Consider the following 24,304-nt stretch of genomic DNA (forward strand, 5'->3'; position numbering starts at 1 on the left):
CTTTAATAATTCATTGATTCCATAAATGGACAGGTATTGTATCTCTTGTGTTGGCATTGGAGGGTGCTGTGGAGAGGTAATGAGATGTCATGGATGATGGTGCGATGGTTTTTTTCAGAGAGGTTGCAAACGACATAGTTTCCAAAAAGTCTGAGGTTGGATGGGTTCTAGGGACAATTTCTTTACAGCTAACAGATACTGCCTCAGGCAGACGGACTTTCAAGTTAAAAAAAGCTTGCACTATCAAAAGGGAGTGCCCAGTTCTCCAAGCTCAGCTATTCTCTGGTTGGGTTTAATTACAGCAGTGTATGTGTGTGTGAAGAAAGGCTGCCAGACCCTCTCTCTCTCTCTCTCTCTCTCTCTGACTTCCTTCCTGTAAGAACTTGTGTTTCATTTTACCTTTTGTGCCAAGGGGTTTTATGGGGATTGTTGCAAGTATATTTGGAACAGCATCACTAAGTTGGGATAGTCTGTTGGGTTTTCAGATAGGATAAGTTATTCAGTATTCTGTTTTCTGTTCTTTGTGTTTCAGTAATCTTGTAAATAAGTTCTGTTTTGTTTAAAACCAAGTAGTCTGATCAGCTGATTCTCTCCTGGAACATCCACTGTACACCTGCTTAAAATGAAATGGCAAAGTTAGGATCTGGGATACCTACATAAAATGTTTTGAGAGGGTCTGGCTGGTCCATAACAATGGAGAACAGAAACACTCTTCTCCTTCTACTTTGCCCAAATGTGGACAACACTGTAAGAATGTCCAGAACAGTGTCCACCTCTCAGCCTCCACATTCAGGGGTGTTTGCTATTTCTGTACATTTGTATTTTGGGTTTTGAAGTTACTGAGCTTGGGCACTTTCTTATTGAGGGGCTTTGATGGTTATCAACTCTGTGCTACAACAATATGCACTGATTGGCTTTTCAGTTATGATACGCATGGTCTTACAACTCACCTCCATCACATATAACTGTGTTAAAATTGAGTAAAGACATGAGGGAGGAGCTGGCTAGAGTCGATTGGAAGGGGAACATAGCTAGGAAGATAATGAAACAGCAATGGCAAGGATTTCTGGATGTAATTCAGGAGAAACAGCAGAAATTCATTCCAAAGAAAAGAAACATGCTAATGGTGGGTGAAGCAATCATGGCTGATGAGGGAAGTCTGAGACAGCATAAAAGCAAACAATGTGATAGAGATTAATAGGAAGCCATAAGATTAGGAAGCCTTTAAAAACCAGCAGACAACAGCTAAAGAAACAATAAGTGGGTGAAGATGAAATATGAGAGTAGGCTAGTGAATGCCAGAAAAGAAGATTGCAAGAATTTTCTTTATATATCTCCAAGGTAAGAGAGAGACAAGAGTGAACATTGGACCACTGGAAAATGAAGCTGGAGAAGCAATAATGAGGAACCAGAAATGGTGAAGGAACTGTATAGATACTTTGCATCAGTTTTCACAATGGAAGACACCAGCACAGCTTCATCAAGGGGAGGTCGTACCTGACTGATTTGTTAGAATTCTCTGAGGGGGTAACAAACAGGTTAGTCAAAGGAGAGCCAGTGGACATGATCTATTTAGATTTTCAGAAGGTCTTTGACAAGGTGCAACACAGGATAAATAAAAGCCCATGTGCTAGAGTCAAAGTTCTGGCATGGATAGAGGATTGGCTGACTGGCAGAAAGCAGAGATTGGAGATAAAGCATTCCTTTCAGCCAGTAACTAGTGGAGTTCCACAGGGATCAGTTTTGGGACCATGACTATTCAAGTTATACATTAATGATATGGATGATGGAACTGAGGGAAGTGTTGCAAAGTTTGCAAATGCCACAAAGGTAGGTGGAGGGACAGGTAGTGTTGAGGAGGCAGGAGATTGCAGAAGGGATTGGACAGGCTGGGAGAGCGGGCAAAGAAGTTGCAGATGGAATACAATGTGGGAAGGTTCAGCGTTATGCACCATGTTGAGAAGAATAGAGGCATAGACTATTTTCTGAATGGGGAAAAATGTTGGATATTTGAAACACTAAAGGACTTGGAAGTTCTCTTGACATCATGGCAGCCCTCAAACCCACCAACACACTAAAACAGTAGCTAATGAACTTGAAAGACCCTATACAGACAACAAGCAAAACTGATGTCATTTACTAGATACCTTGCAAGAACTGTAACAAACACTACATTGGACAGACAGGCAGAAAATTAGCCCCTAGAATACATTAACATCACTAGCCACAAAAAGACATGACCCACTCTCACTGGTATCCTTACATACAGATTAAGCAAGACACCTCTTTGACACCTCTAGGACAAGCCAAACAGAGACACACACATGAGAATTCCTAGAAGCATGTCAATCCAACTGGAATTCGATCAATAAACACATTGACTTGGATCCACCTGAGAAAAAGACACAAAATTGCATCACGACAGGAAATGATGCCACCACATGAAATGACATCACCGACCCAAGGAAGCCTAAACTCATAAATAGAAAGGGGGCATACCACCGGTGCTTCATCTTGAGGCTCACAGATGATGTTGCCTACTTTGGTGACGAAATGTCTGAAAACGAACCTTCTAGCTCAGTGAGCAAACCTATATCCAGAATATCTGCAGTTCTGTGGCTCTGCTTGAGTTTGAGGCAATGCTCCATCTTAGGGAATGTAGCATCCAAATTGTGTACTGTATGGTTTTTTTCTTTAAATATACCAGGAAGTATTAAATCTCTGTCCATTTGTTCTTAATGTAATAATTAACCTTACTACTTTAAAGATATTTTAATTTTTTATTATTTCACTATTACTTATAACCTGTTGTTTCTTAAAATTTAAACTTATTAAAGTTGTATTCTTGTATTCATAAATGCTGTTTTAAATTTAACTACTATAGAGTTCACCACAGTCTGTGCAGCACTCTTCATTTGTCAATCTTTTATAACCTCTTTATTAACATATTTAGTTCTTCAATAGAGCTCTGCACTTTATTACTGCCAGGTCTGTTGTGATTTGCTGCTTTCAAATGTTTTCAGAAAACTGTTCCTTTCTAATAATGCATTTCAGTACGGCTTACTGGTTTGTTGAGTTGCGAGTATGGTGCTGGAAGAGCACAGAAGGTCAGGCATCACCTGAGGAGCAGGATAATTGATGTTTCGGGCAAAAGCCCTTCAACAAGTATGACGCTTGTGGACCGAGGGGGTGGAGAGATAAATGAGAGGGAGGTGAGGCTGGGAGAATGTAGCTGAGAGTGCGATAGGTAGGTGGAGGTGGGGGCAATGCTGATACTTCAGAGAGAAAGTTGGAGCGGATAGGTGGGAAGGAAGATGGACAGGTAAGACAGGTCATGAGGGCGGTGCCGAGTTGGAAGGTTGGAACTGGGGTAAGGTGGGGGGAGGGGGAAGTGGTAAGGCAAATTGTTTGAACTATTTTTCTTTTCTTCTGATCCTTATGGATTGCTTCTCATTGTGGTGAGAGTCAGATCACAACCTTTGCAACCACATGGTATTTTAGCTGACAGTTACACCTGATACTTTATGATATTTGTCCCCTCTAGCCATATGTGGTACTTGGCAAGGGTTGCTTGAGTCTGTTTGCTACCGTCGTTGCTCCCTTGTCTTGGGCATTATCTAATGATTATTATGGGGATTACACAATGGGAGAGTATCTATAGATGAGGAACCATTTCTAGATAATACAAAGTGTTATTACATAATAACAATAAGTACTGCTGCATTTGGTAAGGCATAATCAATGGGACTTTCGGGAAATAGTGCACACACATCTGCTCCCTTCTAAAGCTAGTGTATAAATCCATGGCTCCACCAATGCATGGCATCGGTCAAATGCATGGAGTCAAAGGGAAATGAATATTAACCACTTCAGAACCGTTATCTTGAACACCAGGTAGCCAATACATTTATTTCTTTGGTCATTAAGTCACAGAACACAAAGTGGAGAAAGACACACTTAACAATTATTTGAAACAATAGTCAGAGATATAAATTATAATCACAATAGATGTTATTTAAGAAATTGATCTGAAAGTGTAGAAGGTTATTTGGACACAGTTACTGACCGAATATAATCTGAGACTTGAAGAAAAGTAAAGCATTGGCAATGCTTTAACTGAAAATTTAAAGGATGGTTGAGTAAGGCCAAAGTCTCAATTGTGAAAAAGTCAGATGAGGTAAATAAACATAATGAGAGGCAAAAGGTTAATCAAAAAGAAATAAATAATAAAAATCGTTCCGAAGCATTAAAGATCTTACAAAATATATTTTCACATTGTGGCGGATGAAATATTCTATAACAAAGCAGAGTCAGAGTGCATAAATTTATTAAAATTTTGAGCTGAAAGAAAATTAAAGGGAATGGAATGCAAGGAGCATGTGATTGAAGTAATTTGGATGTTAAAAATGGAGGGAATAAACTGGAAATGGGAATCGACAAAATGGGAGATTGGAAAGGTTAGGGATCAAACTGCAGATTGGAGTGTCCTGATGAAAGACTCCTGCCCGAAACGTCGATTTTCCTGCTCCTTGGATGCTGCCTGACCTGCTGTGCTTTTCCAGCACCACACTAATCTTGACTCTGATTTCCAGCATCTGCATTCCTCACTTTTGCCTTGCAGATTGGAGTGAGACTAATTGAAATAATAGTGCTATTCCACTTCTGCCTATCCTTCCTAATTGCCTCATTCCCAAATACTCATCTTCCCACTCCTCTTTTCCCTATGAGTCATCAATCTCCACTGCCCCACCCCTCTTCCCATTGCCCCATTCCCTGCTGTTCCCCACTATCCTTCTCCACAATGCATCTCTTTCCATTTGCTCCCCTTCCCTGTTCCCAACTGCCCCTTCCCCATCACACAACTCCCAGCTATATTTGCCCCTGTCTTATAGAAAAATAATGAGTTTGAATTAATGTATTATGATCAGACGAGAAAGAGTATAACTGGTTCCTTTCTTTTCGGCTTCCTCACATGATCCCAGAAAAGCTTTAAGATGTTTTTAGCTCAAAGGTAAACTCTCTCCAGTTGAAAGGTAGCTGACTAATAATAAGGAACCAATCACAAAGTTTTGCTTGAGTTAAAGAAAAGCGCAAGTTGATGACCTACTATTCCAAGAAAAGCCATTCATGCAACTTCAGTGGAGTCACTTGCCCTTCATACGAACGCAAACATATAAAGTTAAAAGAGTCCAGTATAGTGCAATAGTGTCCAACACAATGTAAGATAAAATAATTTGTACACTTCAGGGTTCTTTTAATCTGACACCAAGGTTAGTTAATTGGTTTCTTGGCTGCAGTCAACAGTAGTGATTGCTGCAGTTATTTTTTAAAAGTTCTCAAATATCTGATGTTTTTTCCAAATCGGTGCTGTCACTGGGCACTTTTCCTCTTGGTATGGAAACTACCTTCTCAGATCTGAATGTGGAACTTTATTTATTTCAGTCACCCTGAAATAGAAGCAGTCTGTTTATTCCATGTCTGCAGAGAGTATTGTTTGCAGGCTGGTAATTGCAGTGGAGGTATCAGCTCCAACATGTGAGACTTCCCTTAAATAGTTTCATCAAAAGAATTGAAGAGGACTTTTCACACTTCTCATGCAAACTGACTATCTAATTTCATTGATCTTGGGGAAAATATTCATTTCAGGTCACACTATCGCTGTTAAATCAGAGTTGACTTCATGAAATTTGCACAACCTGTGACCGTTATTAATCCACTTCCTCTGTCTCCATTCATAAATTCTCTCCTTTGCCCAGGAGTGAATCTACTCTGTCTTCTTTCTCATAATACAGTATATAGTTATTAATTCATCCAGACCCTGGTAGAAGCTCAATGAACTGGATCTAAACATTAACTCTGATTTCTCTCCACAGATTCTGCAGGACGTACTGAGATTTTCCAGAAAATTCTGTTTTTGTTTCAGATTTCCAGCATCTGCAGTTTTCTTGCTTTTTTTTTCCTGGTTGAAACTGAATTGACAAAATCAACATTTCTCATATCAAAGCTTCATACTATCTTCCACTATCAAAGTATCAAACCATGATTTGCACAAGTCACCCAGGTACTGTTTCTGTTTGAGAAAGCTTTGTATACTCTTTAGCAACAGGTGAAGGTCCAGAAAACCAGAGAATAGCAAATGTTGTTCCTTTGTTTAAGACAGCCAGCAGGGATAAATCAAAAGATTACAGGCTGGTGAGCCTTCCATTAGAGGTAGGGAAATTATTGAAGAACATTCTTCAGGACAGGATTTCCTCACATTTGGAAAAGATTGGACTTCTTAGGAGTACTCAGCATGTAGTGCAGAGGTCTTGTCTCACAAATTTGAGTTGTTTGAGGAAGATGATGACTATGGTTGGTGAGGATAGATCAGCAGACATTGTCTACATGGACTTTATTAAAGCATTCCACAGGATCACTCATAGTAGGCTGATCCAGAAAACTAATTCACATGGAACCCACAGTGAGTTGGTAAGTCGGGTACAAAAATAGCTTGGCTATAGAAGATAGACGATGGTTGTAGGGGGTGTTTTTCTGACTGGGCATTTTTGACTAATGGTGTTCTGCAAAGCTCAGTGTTGGGACCTCTGCTGTTTGTAATATATGTGATTTAGATGAAAATGTAGGTTATCTGATTCGTAAGTTTGCAAATGACTAAAAATTGGTGGAGTTGTGGATAGTGAGGAAGATCGTCAAAGGTTACAGCATGATATAAATCATTTTGAAAGTTGAGCAAAGAAAGGGCAGAGGGAGTTTAATCCGGGCAAGTCTGAGGTGATGCATATTGGGTGGTCAAATGCAAGAGGAAAGCATACGGTGGCGGAACCCTGAGGAATGTTGATCTGCAGAGTGATCTTGGGATCCAAGTCTATAGCTCCATGAAAGTGGCAATATAAGTGGATAAGATAGTCACGAAGGCATACAGCATGCATGCCTTTATCGATCAGGGCATTGACTGTAAAAGATGGCAAGTCAAGTTGCAGCTGTATAAAACTTTAGTTCAGCATCATTTGGAGTATTTTGCATAATTCCAGTCAGCGCACTATCAGAAGGATATGGTGACTTTGGAGAGGATGCAAGAGAGATTTAACAAGATGTTGTCTGGATTGAAGTATATTAGGTATAAGGAGAGGTTGGACAAACTTGGTGCGACTCACTTGAGCTCTGATGGTGATTCATCTAGACTCAAAATGTTAGCTTGCTCTATCTCCATGGATGCTGTCTGACCCACTGTGATCTCCAGCATTTGTTGTTTTTAGACAAAGTTGGATTGTTTTTGTTACAGCATTGGAGGCTAAGGAGCGACCTGATAGAAGTATATACAATTATGAAAGGCATGGAGAGGGCTGGATTGTTGGAGTCTTTTTCCCAGAGTGGAAATGTCAAATACTAGGGGCATAGGTTTAAGGTGAGGGTGGAAAGTTTAAACAAGATCCACAAGACCAGTTTTTTTTTTTACCCAGGACTGGAGTGCACTGCCAGGCGAGGTAGTAGAAGCAAATACATTAGCAACGTTTAAGAGGCATTTAGATAAACACATGAACAGGCAGAGAATCAAGAGATATGGACCATGTGCAAGCACATGGGATTAGTTTAGAATGACATCATGGTCAGCACAGACATGGTGGGCCAATGGGACTGTTCCGGTGCTGTATCATTCTGTTTGTTCATAATATTGTTGAATATCTGGAATCATGTGGGAACGTTGTGCAGTCAGTAGTTTAACGGGAGTATGACTGTTTGGTAGTGAGTATGACTGTACTTTCGTGAATATGACTACTTTATTGGGAGCATGAATGAGGGCGCAAGAGCTGATTCTCATGGTCAAGTGAGCCTTGAAGAGGTCATGAGGGGAGAAACTAGATCACAGGTCCAGATCAGTGGTAGGTTCAGGGGGAGCTTTCGAGAATGATTGAATCAATAACTTAGGGAAAGGAAGGAAACAGGAGGGGTAGCTGAACACATGAGCTCAATCTCAGTGATGAGGATACCCTTGAACCTTTTCCTATATCTTGTTGGAGGTGACCATGGAGGAGATAGAGCAATGAGTTTAAGACAGTCATAAAGTGGAAGGTGGTACATCCAGGAATTTTGAGCATTTCAGCCAAATGAAGGAATGTCTTGCTGGTGCTTTAAGTTGCCCAGCCTGATCTGACAGTGAATAGATTTAGCAAATCCATTCAGATTTGCATAATTTGGACTGAAAGGAGTGCAGATGAGACCCATGCTAGGGTGAATGTTCATGGTGAGTGAGAGAGAGAGAGAGAGAGAGAGAGAGAGTAATTTGGGGATTAGGGCATCAAATATCTTGGTGAAAGTATGGTCAGAATCTGCTGCAATGTTGTGATGAATAGGGACCCAATGGTTTGGATTTTGAAAATGCAAGTTTAAGTGAATTGGTGGATCATTTCTTTTCATCCCCAGGGCTGATGCAGGAAGAAACCTGGTTGGTATTGGTAAGGGGTGCAGGACTGTGGACAGAGAGTGAAACAAAGAACTGATCAGAGATCGTCTGTGACTGACCTGATGGGAGACCACTGAGATGATAAGGTCAAGGGAATGTTGTGAATAAAAGCGAGGGTGGGGCGGGGGAGGGGGGAGGATTTATAGAACGAGAGAGTAAGAGAGGATAGCAAGTGAATTCAGACGAACAGACCATAAGAGGTTGAAATAACTGAGGATAACAATGGGATTATTATCCATTTCACTGTACACTTGGCATGGTCGGATCATGCAAGCCAGCAGAGGTACCCGGGCTGTGAAAGGAGCTGTGCCCTGGTGTGTGTCAACTTCAGAAGAGGAAGCAAGAAAAATTAGCTGGAGAGTGAGCAGGAGCAGCAATATAGGATTAACACCAGATCAAGCAGATTCATGGCTTCATTTCTATTTGATGTGACTGGCTGCTGAGCTGCCTAACACAGTGCCTTTGAATGCAGCTTGTTTTAAGCAGCTCTCTATACCCTGACTGTTTCACATGCAGCATTCTATGTGGTGTCTGATATCAGGCAGATTCTGCAGTCTACGTTCTCAACAAAAACAAAATACAGCCTTTGCCTCAGACACACATGGTTAAAATATGCAGACGCTGCTTCCAAGGAAAACATGCAGAAACTTTCCAATCTCGTGATGTTTTTGAAAATGTGCTGTGCTCCCTGGCTTTAATTTGAGTTGTATAGTAGTGCTTTGTGTGCAGGAATGCTTGCTTGTGGAGACAGTCAGAATTTCCTCTTGTGCTGACACCATGTTTACTTTCAGTTTTTAAAATATATGCTGATTTTGATCTTTTCTGTGGATTGCTCTGGTTCTCAGGCGTTGTGTGACCCACACAGAAGTCAGAATGGTCCTCAACAATTGGTTGCAATGGAGAAATTTAAGTAAACTGAAGGAATGCTTAGAAGCTGAACTTGTATCAGGGTGTGATGTCTGATATCAGGCAGACATCAAAGGAAGTTAGGAGTCATTGGGTTAGTTATGGAAACTTATCAGAACCACAATCTCAAGCTGTCTCTCATTTTGTTGGGATTTCTCAATGACTCATTGAGCTACATTGCTCAATCATTTTTAAACGGACTGTATCAAATTCATTGGTTTTCCTACAATATCTTTCCTTTCTTTCTCTACTTTTGCCATTATGGACAATTCAGCAACTTTCTGTTGAACCCACAATAACACAGAGCCAGGAGTTAATGTCACTCCGAACCTTAAGACTGTCAGTGATGGGTGGATTGCATAGATGAACATCCACTGCACTGAGCAGGTCAGGCAGCATCCGAGGAGCAGGACAATTGATGTTTCGGGCAGGAGCCCTTCATAGGGGTCCTGCCTGAAACCTCAATTTTCCTGGTCCTTGGATGCTGCCTGACCTGCTGTGCTTTTCCAGCACCACTCTAATCTTGACTCTAATCTCCAGCATCTGCAGTCCTCACTTTCGCCAATCCACTGGACTGAGTCAGTTGGATTTCCTTCTGGAAGATAGAGCAGGGAGATAGGGCAGATTGGTTGCATGACACTGAGGCATCATGTACTCAAAGGGCTAAGTGACCCCCATGTATAATGACTTTATGAATCAGTGAATTTGTTTCTCTATATGACTAAATGTCTTGATCTACCATGCATCTATTAACATAAGAATTGTATATCATGTCCTGTGTCATTCTCTTACATGTGCAAAGTTAATATACATGTCTAAATAGATGTCATCAAACAATTCGAATCATCAGCTCTGCCCAGAACACCAAACCTCTCCAAATGTCCAGAGTTCCATGAACATGCTGGAGTAGGGGTAGAACCTTTGTCACTTTAAGTCTCATCCTCCAATCGATAATATCTTGGTTGATCTGTTTATGACCTGGACTTAACTTTGCTGTCTCCTCCACCTTTAGACTCCCTTGTCAATTAACAATCAGTTTTAAAAACATTTAATGATCCAGTCTCCATTGCTCCCCAGGAGAGTAAACTCCACAATCCCCTGACCCCCTGAGAGAAAAATAAATGCTCCTCAATGTTGCCTTTAATTAAACTTATATCAGTTAGACTTTTCAATGTTCTTTCAGAGCCATTTCTCATTTTCCTCATAATTTCTAAACTCCAAAGCCATTGTGAAACACTCTCAAATCTATTAGTTGCTCATGAATTATCTCTGACTGCCTTTGATCTGAACCTGAGGTGTTTCTATGTCTCTATTGTACCACAGAACAGACATTGCTTGGACAGTGCAGCACACCCTCTCTCGAGCTGCAAGTGTCAGCTCTCAATGCTCTTGAGTTTAATTTGAATCCTTAGCTTTATTTATTCTGAAGTGAGAGGGCTGCCTTTGAGCCAGAGCTGACAGAGGTGAAGTCAAACATTGAAATGGTATTAGCAGAACAAATGCAAGTGAACAGCCTCATTAACATACATGTTTTTGTTTCTAATCAACCTGCCCAGAGATCTTATTATACACCTCAAGAGCAAGTTGGACTTGAACCCAAGCTTTCCTGACTCAGATGGAGGGACATTATCACTGTGTCACAATCTTTAAAATGGTTATAGGAGGAGGATATTCAGCCCATCAACTTCATGCCACATCTCTGAAAGAGTCATATGATCATTTATGAATTCTGCCTACAATACAACGAGAGAGTAGAGGGCCCAGGTTGGAGATTTACTATGAGCAAGGTGTGAAATGTTCACATTAAAAGGATGGGCAGGAGATGCTGGATTTGCTATGGATAGACTTTGTGTCTCAGTCTTTCTTTGGACAGAAAGAGAGATAGAAAGTTCTACAGAGACCAATGGTACCACGGCTGTGGTCAGCAGAGGGGAAAAGGTTGGAATCCTCTGTAAGCTATCAGGCAGAATACCTGAGGGAAAATGGTTCCTGATCAAAGAAATTTGACAGTAACAATCTGAGGACTCTGGGAGATTTGCCCGGCTGAGATTAGGACAAGAAAATCACTGGATTTGTCCTTACTGCCTAAAGTCAGCTTGGAAATTCTGTGGAGACTGAGGATGACAGTATTTGATGGTGACAGGATATTACAACCTGGAAGTGTGAACATATGAGTAGCTAGAAGTGACTGTGAACTGTGATTTATACATGATTCGGAGTTGCCGGTGTTGGACTGGGGTGTACAAAGTTAAAAATCACACAACACCAGGTTATAGTCCAACAGGTTTAATTGGAAGCACACTAGCTTTCGGAGCGACGCTCCTTCATCAGGTGATTGTGGAGGGCTCGATCGTAACACAGAATTTATAGCAAAAATTTGCAGTGTCATAGACAGAGAACACAGGGGGCTAACACCTTCAACATATTGTCTAGCTATCACCATTGTTAACAGCTAACCCAAGAATGCAACTTTTAAAAAAAAGGGTTTTGTGATTTACACATGAAAGAAGTGAAACTATCACTGTATTCTAACAGATGAAAGGCTTAACAGACAATCAATTCTTCAATGTATAATTTCAGTTACATCACACTGCAAATTTTTGCTATAAATTCTGTGTTACGATCGAGCCCTCCACAATCACCTGATGAAGGAGCGTCGCTCCGAAAGCTAGTGTGCTTCCAATTAAACCTGTTGGACTATAGTCTGGTGTTGAGTGATTTATACAGATTGTAACCCTCAAGGAGAAAGTGAGGACTGCAGATGCTGGAGATGAGAGCTGAAAATGTGTTGCTGGAAAAGCACAGCAGGTCAGGCAGCATCCAAGGAGCAGGAGAATCGACGTTTCGGGCATGAGCCCTTCTTCAGGAATGGCCGGGGCAGTCAGGTTTGTGGATTTTGGGCAGGAGGTATAAACGGGCGGTGCGGGGTTGTGGGACTATGAGGTTGGAGGCGGTGGATGGGAGATCCCCTGAGGTGATGAGATTATGGATGGTCTGGGAAATGATGGTTTGGTGGTGGGAGGTGGGGTCATGATCAAGGGGGCAGTAGGAGGAGGTGTCCGCGAGCTGCCGTTTAGCCTCAGTAGTGTAAAGGTCGGTGCGCCAAACTACTACCGCACCTCCCTTGTCTGCCGGTTTGATAATGAGGTTGGGGTTGGAACGGAGGGAGTGGAGGGCTGCACATTCCGAGGGTGAGAGGTTGGAGTGGGTGAGAGGGGTGGAGAGGTTGAGGTGATTAATGTCACGGCGGCAGTTGGCTATGAAGAGATCGAGGGCAGGTAAGAGGCCAGCATGGGGTGTCCAGGTGGATGGGGTGTGTTGGAGGCGGGAGAAGGTGTCTTCAGAGGGTGGGCGGGAGTCCTGGTTGAAGAAGTAGGCGTGGAGGCGAAGGCGGCGGAAGCTCTCCTGAAGAAGTGCTTATGCCCGAAACGTCGATTCTCCTGCTCCTTGGATGCTGCCTGACCTGCTGCGTTTTTCCAGCAACACATTTTCAGCACAGATTGTAACCCTGACAAGAAGACAAAAGAGAGAGACAGAGAAATCGATAACAAGACAGTGAAATGACAGGATCACAAATGGAACCCAATCTGTGGAACCTGAAAATAGATAGAGCTGAGGATGAAAAGGAAAATAAGCCATGGTAATGCAGGGAAACAGATAATGGCTTGGCTGGTACACACTGCCTATTTAAGTTATGGAATAAGCAACTGACTTTTTTTCTCCTTTTAAACGCAATTATGACTATTGCGATGTGCATTTAACATTAGTCAGATTTATTAGCGTTAATAAGGTTTATTATTGGTAAGATTTAATATCAGTAACAACAGATGAACCTACTCTAATCTCCTGACTGCATGTCCTAGGTCACATATGAAGTCCTGAAGCTCATGTCCTGAATAAGGCGTTGTCAGTCCCTGGGTTTGGGAATACGGTGTCACTGTAGTAAATCTGTGTGGTGCAGCCCAATGACAGCACATTTATAGATGGAGGTCACAATGCAGCTTTGAGAGTATTCAGCTAAAAACCAAGCTGTCAAGGTGAAATAGCCAGGTAGTGCAGGACTTTCCTGATAGCATCCCACGGTCTGAACAGTATTTACTTCCAAATATGCTTAATGTGATCATTTAACTGGAGAGTATAGCACCACTTGTGGTTCAGCTTTACATTGAATCTTAGAATCCCTCCAGTGCGGAAGCAGGCCATTTGGCTCATCGAAGGCATACCAACCATCTGAAGAGCGTCCCACTCAGACCCTCCATTTCAGTAACCTTGAATTTCCCATAGCCATCCACCTAATCTGCACATCTTTACGCAGGGAGATGAGATTGATTGTGATGGGTTATCCTTTGTAACACTGACAAGACAGACTATTTAATGCTGAGGTGTGACAACAAAGGCATTTTTCATGCATTGCATGTGGTCAGTTGATAAAAGAGTTTGCAATGTGATATTTTCTTATTTCGTGAAAAATTATTATCTTCATGTCTTAGGGTTTGATATTAAGAAGATAAGGTTTAAACTGTCTGTTTAGTTTAAGGTAAAATGGACTAATGAAGAGAGTTCATTGACTGGGGATGAGTTTGATCCAACAAAAAGTTTCTGTTACCACGGAGACCTGGGCCAAGATTAAGATTTGCTGACATACCCGAAAGCAAAGGCAGGAGAAGCCGGGCTGACTGTGGACAAACATCTGGTCTCTTAATATTTTGGACAGAAAGATAAACAGAGAAGGGGAGAGAGAGAGAGAGAGAGAGAAAGAAGTCCCACCATAACGAAGACGTTGTCACCACAAGGACAAGACTGCTGGAAGCCATCAGGCAGTATACAAGAGGGAGGACAGTCTCTGCTACAAGAAATATGTTCTGTTGTAATCTAAGGACTGTGAAAAAAAAATTGCCTTGGTGAGGCCAAGAATAGAAATTGGCTGTGAGTGATTTACTGGTATAAGTCAGTTTGGTAATTTTCAGGAGACCAGAACAGAAGAGCTTTGAGAGTCACAGGACATTGCAACTCATCAAAAAAGAGAGATGTGAACTCTATGGAAATTGTGTTAATGGACTGTTTCCCATATTATTTTAATTCTGTGGTGAGTATATTGTAATGTATAAACATATATATACTTATACATAAACATGTATACAGTATATGTATGTGTGTGGCAAGGGGTTATCAATCATGATAAGCACTAATAAGGGTCCTCTTTTCTATTTTATGTAGTTTAGGGCATTAATTGTTTACTAAATGATGTTTTACCAACATGCCTTTTAGTTTGCAACACTTAAAGTCTTAAAACTTGAGACCTGCTTGTAAAATTTCTCTATGTTCACCACTGGGAAATCAAATATCTTATAAATTTATCAGTTTCTAAGGGGATCATAATGAAGCTGAAACAAAGAACATGGAGTGAATCTCAGTTACCAGAGGGACTTTGAGTGTCCTGTTCTCTGTTAATGAAGATGACTTTAATTTAATTGCTTTAATGATGAAATAAACAACAAGAGATGTGTTTACACAGTGGTTTTGTAACTAATGAAGGTGATAGAAATGCTACTTACAAACAAAAAACAACTTCCATTAATATCATGAAGATGTCAAGGAGTACTTCACATTTTGTGAATGTTTGCACTGTTCTCACCAAAGGACTCAGTATTCTGTTAAACTGCATTTCACAACATTTGTGAATCATACCAAGATCAAGCAACCCAATGTTTCGCTTACAAAACACAAGTAATTGATATGATTAAATGGTGCAGAATGAGTGGTTCTGAGTACAGTACACAGAGACTCCAGCCCTGACACAGTGAGATAGACAAATGTAGAAAGAGCTGACCTGAGACAGACAATGCTACACAGTGAGCTTTCATATCAACCAGAAATGAGATGAGCAGTCAGTAGCAACAATTTGTAGTTATTTAATGCCCTTATTACAGATGAACATTTCTTTTGTTTATTCATAGGATGTGTGTGGCACCATTTATTTATTGCCCATGCGTAATTGCCCAGAGGGCAGTTAAGAATAAAACACATTGCTGTGGGTCTGGAGTTACACGTCAGTCATACTAGGTAAGGATGGCAAATTTATTTCGTTTATGAACATGAGTGAACCAGATGTGTTTTTGCAACAATTGAAAGTGGTTACATGGTCATCATTAGCCTGGCTTTTTATTCAAAATTATCACTGAAATTAAATGTCATACTTGCCAGGCTGAGATTCAAACTCATATTCCAAAAACATTAGCCTGGGATTCTGGATCATGAGTCCAGAGACATTACTATTAAACTACCATCTCACAAATCTTTACCATGAATCATCAAAACAAAATAGACAATGTTCCATTGTTGGACACTAAGGGTGAGGGAGGCATGGTGGCTAAAAGTTTGTTCAAAAAGATATGTTTTAATGAGAGTTGTGGGATTTGGTCATTATTGCTAGGGCAGCATTTATTGCCCATCTCTAATTGCCCTTGAGAAGTAGTGCTGAGTCACCTTCTTGAGACACTGCTGTCCATGTGATGTAAGTATACCCACAATACTTTTAGGAAGGCTGTTTCAAGATTGTGACCCAGCCTCAGTGAAAGAATAATGATATTGTTCCAAGCTGGGATAATGGGTATGGAGGAAAACTTACAAATGGTTGTGTTGTCATGCATCTACCGCCCTTATCCTCCTAGATGTAGAGTCATGGGTTTGGAACCTGCACTTGAAGAAATCCTGACCGCTTATTGTAGTCTATTTTCTAACAGGTACATGCTGTTGCCACTGCACATTGATATGCAGGGAGTGAATGTTGAGAGAGATAGATAGGTTACTAGTCAAATGGCTGCTTTGTTTTAATGGTGTCAAACTTCTTGAAACCTGTTGGAACTGCACTCATCAAGGCAAGTTGAGAATATTCCATTACACTTTGGGTTTGTAGATTCTAAGCAGAATTTTGGATGTGACACTGACCACAGAATCCCCTCCCTCCAACTTGCTCTTGTAACCACAGTATTAATGTGGATGGTTTAGTTATATTTCTGGTCAATGGCAGGACTTTAAAGATGGGAACTTAAAATGATGGATTGCCATGGAATGTAGTTAGACTTTGGTTGGAGGTGGTAATTTCTTACTACCTGTGCGGCATGAATGTTATTGTTGCACTTTAGATCACATGTGAATGGTCTTGCTCTGTGCACAGGAACTGCTTCAGTTCCTCAAGAATCCTGAATGGAATGAGACAGTGAACAGTCGTCAATTAACATCCCGCCATCTGACCATTAAGATGGAGAGAAGGTCATTGATGAAACAGCTGAAGATGGTTGAGCCGAGGACAACTCCTGCAGAGATGTCCCTGTGGAGTTGAGATGAATGACCTCTAACAAGCACAACCATCTTCCTATGAGCCAACCTCGGGTTCCCATTTTGGTTGTGCCAGAATGGATTTTGACAGGATCAAAGATATTGACTTGAGTCTTTCCAATAATTAACCTTAAGATATTGCAGCTTCTCTGAGGCTGAAAGATGAACAAGTGATCTGACAAGAGCTGAACATTGGTGTCACATGTGTAGTTTCTGAGCCTATATCTACTAGCAATGTATTGAGGAGAAATTAATTTGATAACTTTGATTTTTTTGATAGTTTGAATGAGAATGAGGTGACTAGAACTCCATGAACTCATAGAATGTTTCTGCTGTGCTATATCATCTTTATACAAAGATGATATAGCACAGCAAGTCTCATTTTAAGTATTTCTATAATTCAATATTCTCATATTACTGTGCAAAAATAACAAAAACTACATGTTTGATTCTACAATTTTCTGACTTAATTCAATTCAACATCACTTTATGGCCCGTAAGGAAATTCATTTAAGGTACGTTGCTTGGTCATTCAAAATTACATGTAATTAATAATAACAATGGTAAGAGAAAGAATTACCTTTTTACAGACATCTAGCTAATTGGAACTTATCAAACAAAAACTTGCACTCTATTAAAATGATGTAAATGAGTCCCACTATTAGAGCATGACCTCACCCATATATCAAAAATAATAGTTGTTCTTACAGAAAAAAGGCACAAACTAGTTAAGGAACTAATTTGTCTGGTGTCTGAGGGGTTGTACCCTTTTCCCTGAATGCGTCCAACAGTAGTACTGAGACAAGGGGTAAATGTCATTTCTCCTGCCACTAATTACATTTATCAAGAGTGGATTTCTTCAAGAAAGATCTGCTCAGCTAATGTATTTCTGCTGGTTCAATAATCCTAGTTTCTTTAAAGAATCTACCTTATGAAGTCAACTGCACCAGGAGAGACCAGCAAAAGATATAGAACTGTAAACTGTAACTGCATGGAATGGTTTTATTTTAATTTTAATAATTTTAATTTTTTAAGGAAATAAATCATATGTTTTGATTGATGGGGAATTCTTCTATACCGCAATGGTTGTGTTCTTGTGCAACACCGCATTACAGAAAAATCGCTCTTCCCATCCAACTCTATTTTGATTTAGTCCCTACCCTCCCCTTCATGTGTTCTTTCACAAAAGCAGAGCCCAATCAGGCCTGTTACTGGTTCCTTGGCCACTTGGGTGTTTTTTTTCCTAGTGATGGTATATTAATAAAATTGATACCTAGTGTTTTCACTGTGTTTTGCACCGACACAAACAAACTACAAAAATAAAAGAAAAATGGCACTTTAGAAACAGCATTTAAAGTGTTGATGATGTAATCATGTTACAGGCCAACACATGTTTTAGAAGTTTGCACTTTAGAAACAGTGGCTTCAATTTGTCAATTGTATTACGGCGAATTCACGTTAATGAAACACGTGTTATAGCAGAACGATCTGTATTTGATTTATTATTGTCACATATACTTAGGTACAATGCAAAATTTCATTTTGCATGCTGTACCGGCAGATCATACCATACAAAGTGCATTAGGGTAGTAGAACAAGGCTAAGGATACAATGTTATGGTTGCAGAGAAGGTACACAAAGAGCGAGAACAACATTTAATGTAAAATTTGAGAGGGCCATTGGGAAGTCTATTAACATCAGGGAAGAAGATGTTCTTGAATCTGTTGGTATATGTGTTTAAGCTTTTATATCTTCCACCTGATGAAAGACGTTGGAAAAGATTATAACTGAGGTGGGAGAGGACTTTGATGATGTTGGCTGCCTTCCCGAGGCAGCAGGGAGTGTAGATGGAGTCAATGGATGGAAATATGGCTTGTGTGATTGACTGCTTGTACACTGTTCTTCCAATTCAATTTATCAACTACTTTGATATGTTATAAGAACCATGCATATTTAACTTTGGGAATATAAATTGGAAAGTAGGAGCTTAAACTATTACTTGCTTATTTCAGAACAGAAAAGAAAGATACAACTGTGTTGGCACTTAATGGTTATACATGGTTATGGATAACTTTACTGGAGGCTGGATTTTGGTACTTTTGTGGGACATCAGGTGTCTTTAGAGAAAAGTGGAATTGCCTGGCAACAGGGTTTGCTGTAATTGGCAGTTTTGTAAGTCAGTGGTAAATTGTCGCTGGATTAAGAGGAGACAGAACAGTTGGGATTCAAATCTTCAAGCTTGCCAACAAGTCAATCTGTGCACCATCTCTATATTTAATTCTGAAAGAAATAATAAGAAATGATACAAAAGAAATGATACTTTGAATTCATGGGGGCAGCACGGTAGCTCAGTGATTAGCACTGCTGCATCACAGCCCCAGGGGCCCTGGTTCGATTCCAGCCTCGGGTGACTGTCTGTGTGGCGTACGCACATTCTCTCTGTGTCTGCGTGGGTTTCCTCCGGGTGCTCCGGTTTCTTCCCACAGTCCAAAGATATAGTATCCCTGTAGTGTAGAATCAGGCCCTTCGGTATAACAGGTCTACATTGACCCTCCAAAGAGAAACCCACCCAGACCCAATTCCCCTAGCTTTACATTTACCCCAGACTAATACACCTAATTTACATATTCCTGAACACTATGGGCAATTTAGCATGGCCAGTTCACCAACCCACACAGACACAGGTAAGATGTTCAAACTCCACACAGACAGTCACCTGAGGCAGGAATTGGCCTTGGCACTGTGAGGCAACAGTGTAAACCACAGAGTCACTGTGTTGCCCCCAAAGATACAATGTTATGGTTGCAGAGAAGGTACACAAAGAGCAAGAACAACATTTAATGTAAAATTTGAGAGGTCCATTGGGAAGTCTATTAACATCATGGAAGAAAATGTTCTTGAATCTGTTGGTATATGTGTTAAGAGGTTAAGAGAATTGGCTGTGCTAAATTGCCTATATTGTTCAGGGGAGCATAGGTTTGGTGTTTTATTTACGAGAAATGTAGACTAATAGGGTAGAGGAATAGATCTGGGTGGGTTACCCTATCGAGGGTCGGTATGGATTTGTTGGGCTTAATGGCCTCTTTCCACACCGTAGGGATTCTATGACAAGACCCTAACTGACTGACTACTGAATTTGAGGACTGCTGTAGTCAACCACAATGTGATATTGCAAAACAAAAAAACCTGAAAAGGTCACATCATTTGCACTGTGAAATAGGCTTTTCTGCCTATACATAACAAATATATCTTTATCAAGACTGCTCATCTTATCTGTTTTATCAGTCCTGTTTATGAATGAATATGAAAGCATTTGGATTTAAAGGATGACATAGTTTAGTTCAGATATTAGTAAGTAATAATCAGTTTTTTGCCACATTAGAGGACGCATTTGTTACAATAATTAAATTTTCAGATTCTTCTTCATTGATGAAGCCTGGCATGAGTTTTGTTTACCTTAAATGGCTATCACTGCCAGAAGTAATTCATTCTCGAGATTAAACTGATCACATCTTCACACTTTAACTCCTGGAATAATGGGGCTTGACTTTCTGTGCACTATACCACAAGGGTCATGGCAACCTAGATACCTGCGTAGAATCATCGAATCATACAAGACAGATGAAGGTCCTCCAGCTCACCATGCCTGCACTGCCAAATATACATGACTACCTACAGAAGTCCCACATTCCCAGTACCTTGAATGTCAGTGAGTTACAGATACTGAACATAGCAGTTATGGATATGAGGAGATTATGAAGGTTTTACAAGTTGAGCAAACTGGTGAGCTGAACAAAATTCTCAAAATGTTCAGGCAGCGTCTTCCAAACCCATGACCACTACCATCTAGAAGGACAAGGGCAGCAGATGCATTGGAAAACTACTCCCTGCAAGTCCCCATCCAAGCTATTCTTAAGCTGACTTGGAAATTTATCACCATTGTTTCAGTGTTGCTGGGTCAAAATTCTGGAATTCCCTTCTGAATGGCATTGTGGGTCTCCCTGCAGGATATGGACTGCAGCAGTTCAAGAAGGCAGTTCACCACCACCTTCTGCAGGGCAGCTATGGATGAACAATCATCTCAATCATCATTCTTCCAAAACTTCTCTTTTCTAAATGAAGCTTTTTCAGAAGCACTATGAGAAGGTTGAGGGTTCTTGTTTGTGATCTTCAGCACAATGAGTTCTCCTGAACCATCACAGGTTGACCTGGAAGAATAATAGACAAAACAAAGGCATGGTAGCAGTTAAAATATTAATGATTCCAGTTTAGTATATCACCTATTTTAGTTGGTTGGCTCCAGAAAAACACAAACTTGATTAATTGAATCCTTGTTAGATTTCCAATATGCCAACTAATTTCCTGTTTGTAAATACCACAATCAAAACAGTACCCAACTCTCCCAAAAGTATAAAATGGTTAAAACTGTACATTTACTTCCACTGTAAGGGATTCCAATGGATCAAACCAAAGTGAACCTGTTTGATTCTTAGCAAATGTTACATGGACTCTCCCTTTCCAAGATTCACTTATGAATTATATATATATATATATTTTTATGCAGTGTCATATTTGCAAACAATGAGTTTCTTAAGAATAAAGAAATAGGTCATATTTTGTAATTTTCAGATTAACATCACAGTCACTCTCAACCTCCACTATTGTTAATCCCAGTGTCACGTGGTCACACTCGCACTTCTGTGTGAGAAGGTTGAAGGCTCCAATTGCCATTCCAGGTGACACTTGAGTGCCCTGTACTGAGGATGTGCTGCACTATGGAAGAGCCTGTGATTCAGATGCTATGTTAGAATAAGACTCTGACTGCTCCACAGGTGAATGTCATGGCACCATTTTGAAGAACAAAAGAATGGCTTCCCAGCTATTGATTCCTTAACCATGTGAAAAACGCCAACTACCTGGACAGTATCACTTGCTGTATGTTGGAAATTGTTGTGTAAAAATTGGCTGATGTGCTTCCGAGATGATAGCAGTAAGCACACTTCAAAAATATTTCATTGACTAAAGAGCGTTCGGAAGGGCTGAAGTCAGGCAAAGTGTGTTACAAATGCTATTCTTTTTATTTAACCAGCCACTTGAGTAAAACATATCATGGTAAAGACAATTCTTGCCTAATTCCTGTCCCATACACATCTGATCACCATGCCCCACTCCTACAAGGTGCCACAGCTGACATTGGGACTGCATTTAATACTCTCCCACTGATGAGTTCAATTATGGCTCCCTCCCTCTATTGGCCGTGTTGTTGAATGGCTTGCCCATCCACCTGTCAATAAATCAATTGAGGCCCTTCATTGGGCAATTAGTATTCTTTAAGGGACTCAACATCCCCACAACCAGCATTTCACCAGCAGCAGGAGAGACACATTCTCCACTTGCTAGTGAAGAAAACAATGTCTCCCCTTGGATGTATCCCCAAGGAGTTGACCTTGGCCCAGGTTTCCATAGCCTCTTAAACCTCAGCTTCCAACTCCCTCATAAAACTGACCTCACCAACAGCCAAACATTTCAAATATTCGGATTTTTTTTTTACAGATTGCCACCTCATTGCCTGAATCCAGTACCAGCCCTGGCCACAACATCTGTGAGGCTACAAGTTCATTGGGAATTGTCAGTGAGTAGGTTTCTGAGGCGGAATGTACTGTCTCTAATGAGGCAGAAAATTGCAGAAGATAGCAGCAGAGTAAGACAGTCCACCCAGAACAGTTCTGCTTCGCCTGTATTTTCTATATTTTTCTCTATTTTAAGCAGTCCTGAAGGAGCATACGGGGAAGTGAGTCACAGAACAGCGCGAGAAGAAGATAATCCCAGAACAGCGTGAGGGAACGATATTCCCAGAACAGCTCGAGGAGAAGATGGTCCCAGAACAGTGCAAGGGGAAGATGGTCCCGGAGCAGTGCAAGGGGAAGATGGTCCCGGAGCAGTGCAAGGGGAAGATGGTCCCGGAGCAGTGCAAGGAGAAGATGGTCCCGGAATAGTGCAAGGAGAAGATGGTCCCGGAACAGTGCAAGGAGAAGATGGTCCCGGAGCAGTGCAAGGAGAAGATGGTCCCGGAGCAGTGCAAGGAGACGATGGTCCCGGAGCAGTGCAAGGAGACGATGGTCCCGGAGCAGTGCAAGGGGAAGATGGTCCCGGAGCAGTGCAAGGAGACGATGGTCCCGGAGCAGTGCAAGGAGACGATGGTCCCGGAGCAGTGCAAGGGGAAGATGGTCCCGGAGCAGTGCAAGGAGAAGATGGTCCCGGAGCAGTGCAAGGAGAAGATGGTCCCGGAGCAGTGCAAGGAGAAGATGGTCCCGGAGCAGTGCAAGGAGAAGATGGTCCCGGAGCAGTGCAAGGAGACGATGGTCCCGGAGCAGTGCAAGGAGACGATGGTCCCGGAGCAGTGCAAGGAGACGATGGTCCCGGAGCTGTGCAAGGAGACGATGGTCCCGGAGCTGTGCAAGGAGAAGATGGTTCCAGAAAGTCCTGAATAGCATGAGAGGAAGATAGTCCCGGAGCAACACAACGTACCTAGGTGCAGCTGAGTTCTGGGGCGGACCAGACTGGAGGCCCAGAGTGGAGCAAAACAGTTTTTGGACTGGGGTCTAGCATGGGCGGTCAGACCATGTGCTTGCTGAGCTTCTGCAATGTATTGTCTATTTGAAATTCTTTCCTGGACCTGTAATATCAATCCTCTTACTATGTTATAACTACCTTATCTCTAACTTTTTTTTAGATACTGTAAGTAATGTTGCTATTTTTCTTTTTATTTCACTTTTGTATCCAAGATTTAACCTCGGTACCTTTACCTAAGATGGATTCATTAGAGGCAGACATTGTAAAAACTTTTCATTGTACTCTTGGTACTTCTGTACTGAGTACCCATAACAATAAAGATATTCTATTCTACTCTATTCCAATTACCAGTCAATTTGGCTGATGCTTAACTGTTTGTCCCTTGATGGCATGATGTCTCAGTTGTTAGCACTGTTCCCTCACAGCTCTAAGGACCTGAGTTTGATTCCAGTCTCAGATAACTGTTTTTGTGGTGTATATACATTCTCCCTGCATCTAGCCGGGTGCTCTGGTTTCCTCCCTCAGTCCAATGATTAACCATAGTCAATGCAACATGACGGGGATAAGGTCGGTACCTCGGTCTGGGTGGGATGTTCTTTGGGTCAGTGCAGATTCGATTGGCCAAATGACCTCTTTCCACACTCTAAGTGACTGTATGATTCCATGGACTGGCCCCACTTTGTAGTCAGGGTTTGTGGTGTCAATGGTATCCCATATCGTTCAGCTTTTGAGAAAAGATTAAACCTCAACATACATTTGCAGAGCACTGCATGTTAGTTAAGAATATCTGAATGATGTTTCTTCCCACTTTCTCCCTGCTTTCAAAAGGATGTTAAAACTCACTGAGCTGCTGTTTCACAGGCAAATTTTACCGAAAGCACTAATCTGTATTTGTCAGCCAGGAAAGTTAGAGATTTCAGCTACTTTGAACATTAGAAATTGTGCTTTGCCAAATGTGAGGTAAGGTGCAGTAATTTTTGGTGCCATGTTTTACTGAATGGTCACCAACCTGTGGTTATGCCTATA

The 24,304-nt window shown here is 41.2% G+C and overlaps 1 long non-coding RNA gene across 1 annotated transcript; it reads left to right on the top strand.

Moving 5' to 3' along the window:
- Positions 1 to 14,266: 14,266 nt before the first annotated feature.
- On the top strand, positions 14,267 to 22,581 carry LOC148142286 (uncharacterized). The gene is made up of 3 exons (XR_015752057.1): positions 14,267 to 14,453; positions 15,325 to 15,430; positions 22,259 to 22,581. It is a non-coding gene; the product is annotated as an uncharacterized LOC148142286 (long non-coding RNA).
- Positions 22,582 to 24,304: the final 1,723 nt, after the last annotated feature.

Source organism: Chiloscyllium plagiosum, unplaced genomic scaffold, assembly GCF_037043375.1.
Source record: "Chiloscyllium plagiosum isolate Xiang-an unplaced genomic scaffold, Cpla_swu_hap1 HiC_scaffold_29, whole genome shotgun sequence".
Lineage (NCBI taxonomy): Eukaryota > Metazoa > Chordata > Chondrichthyes > Orectolobiformes > Hemiscylliidae > Chiloscyllium > Chiloscyllium plagiosum.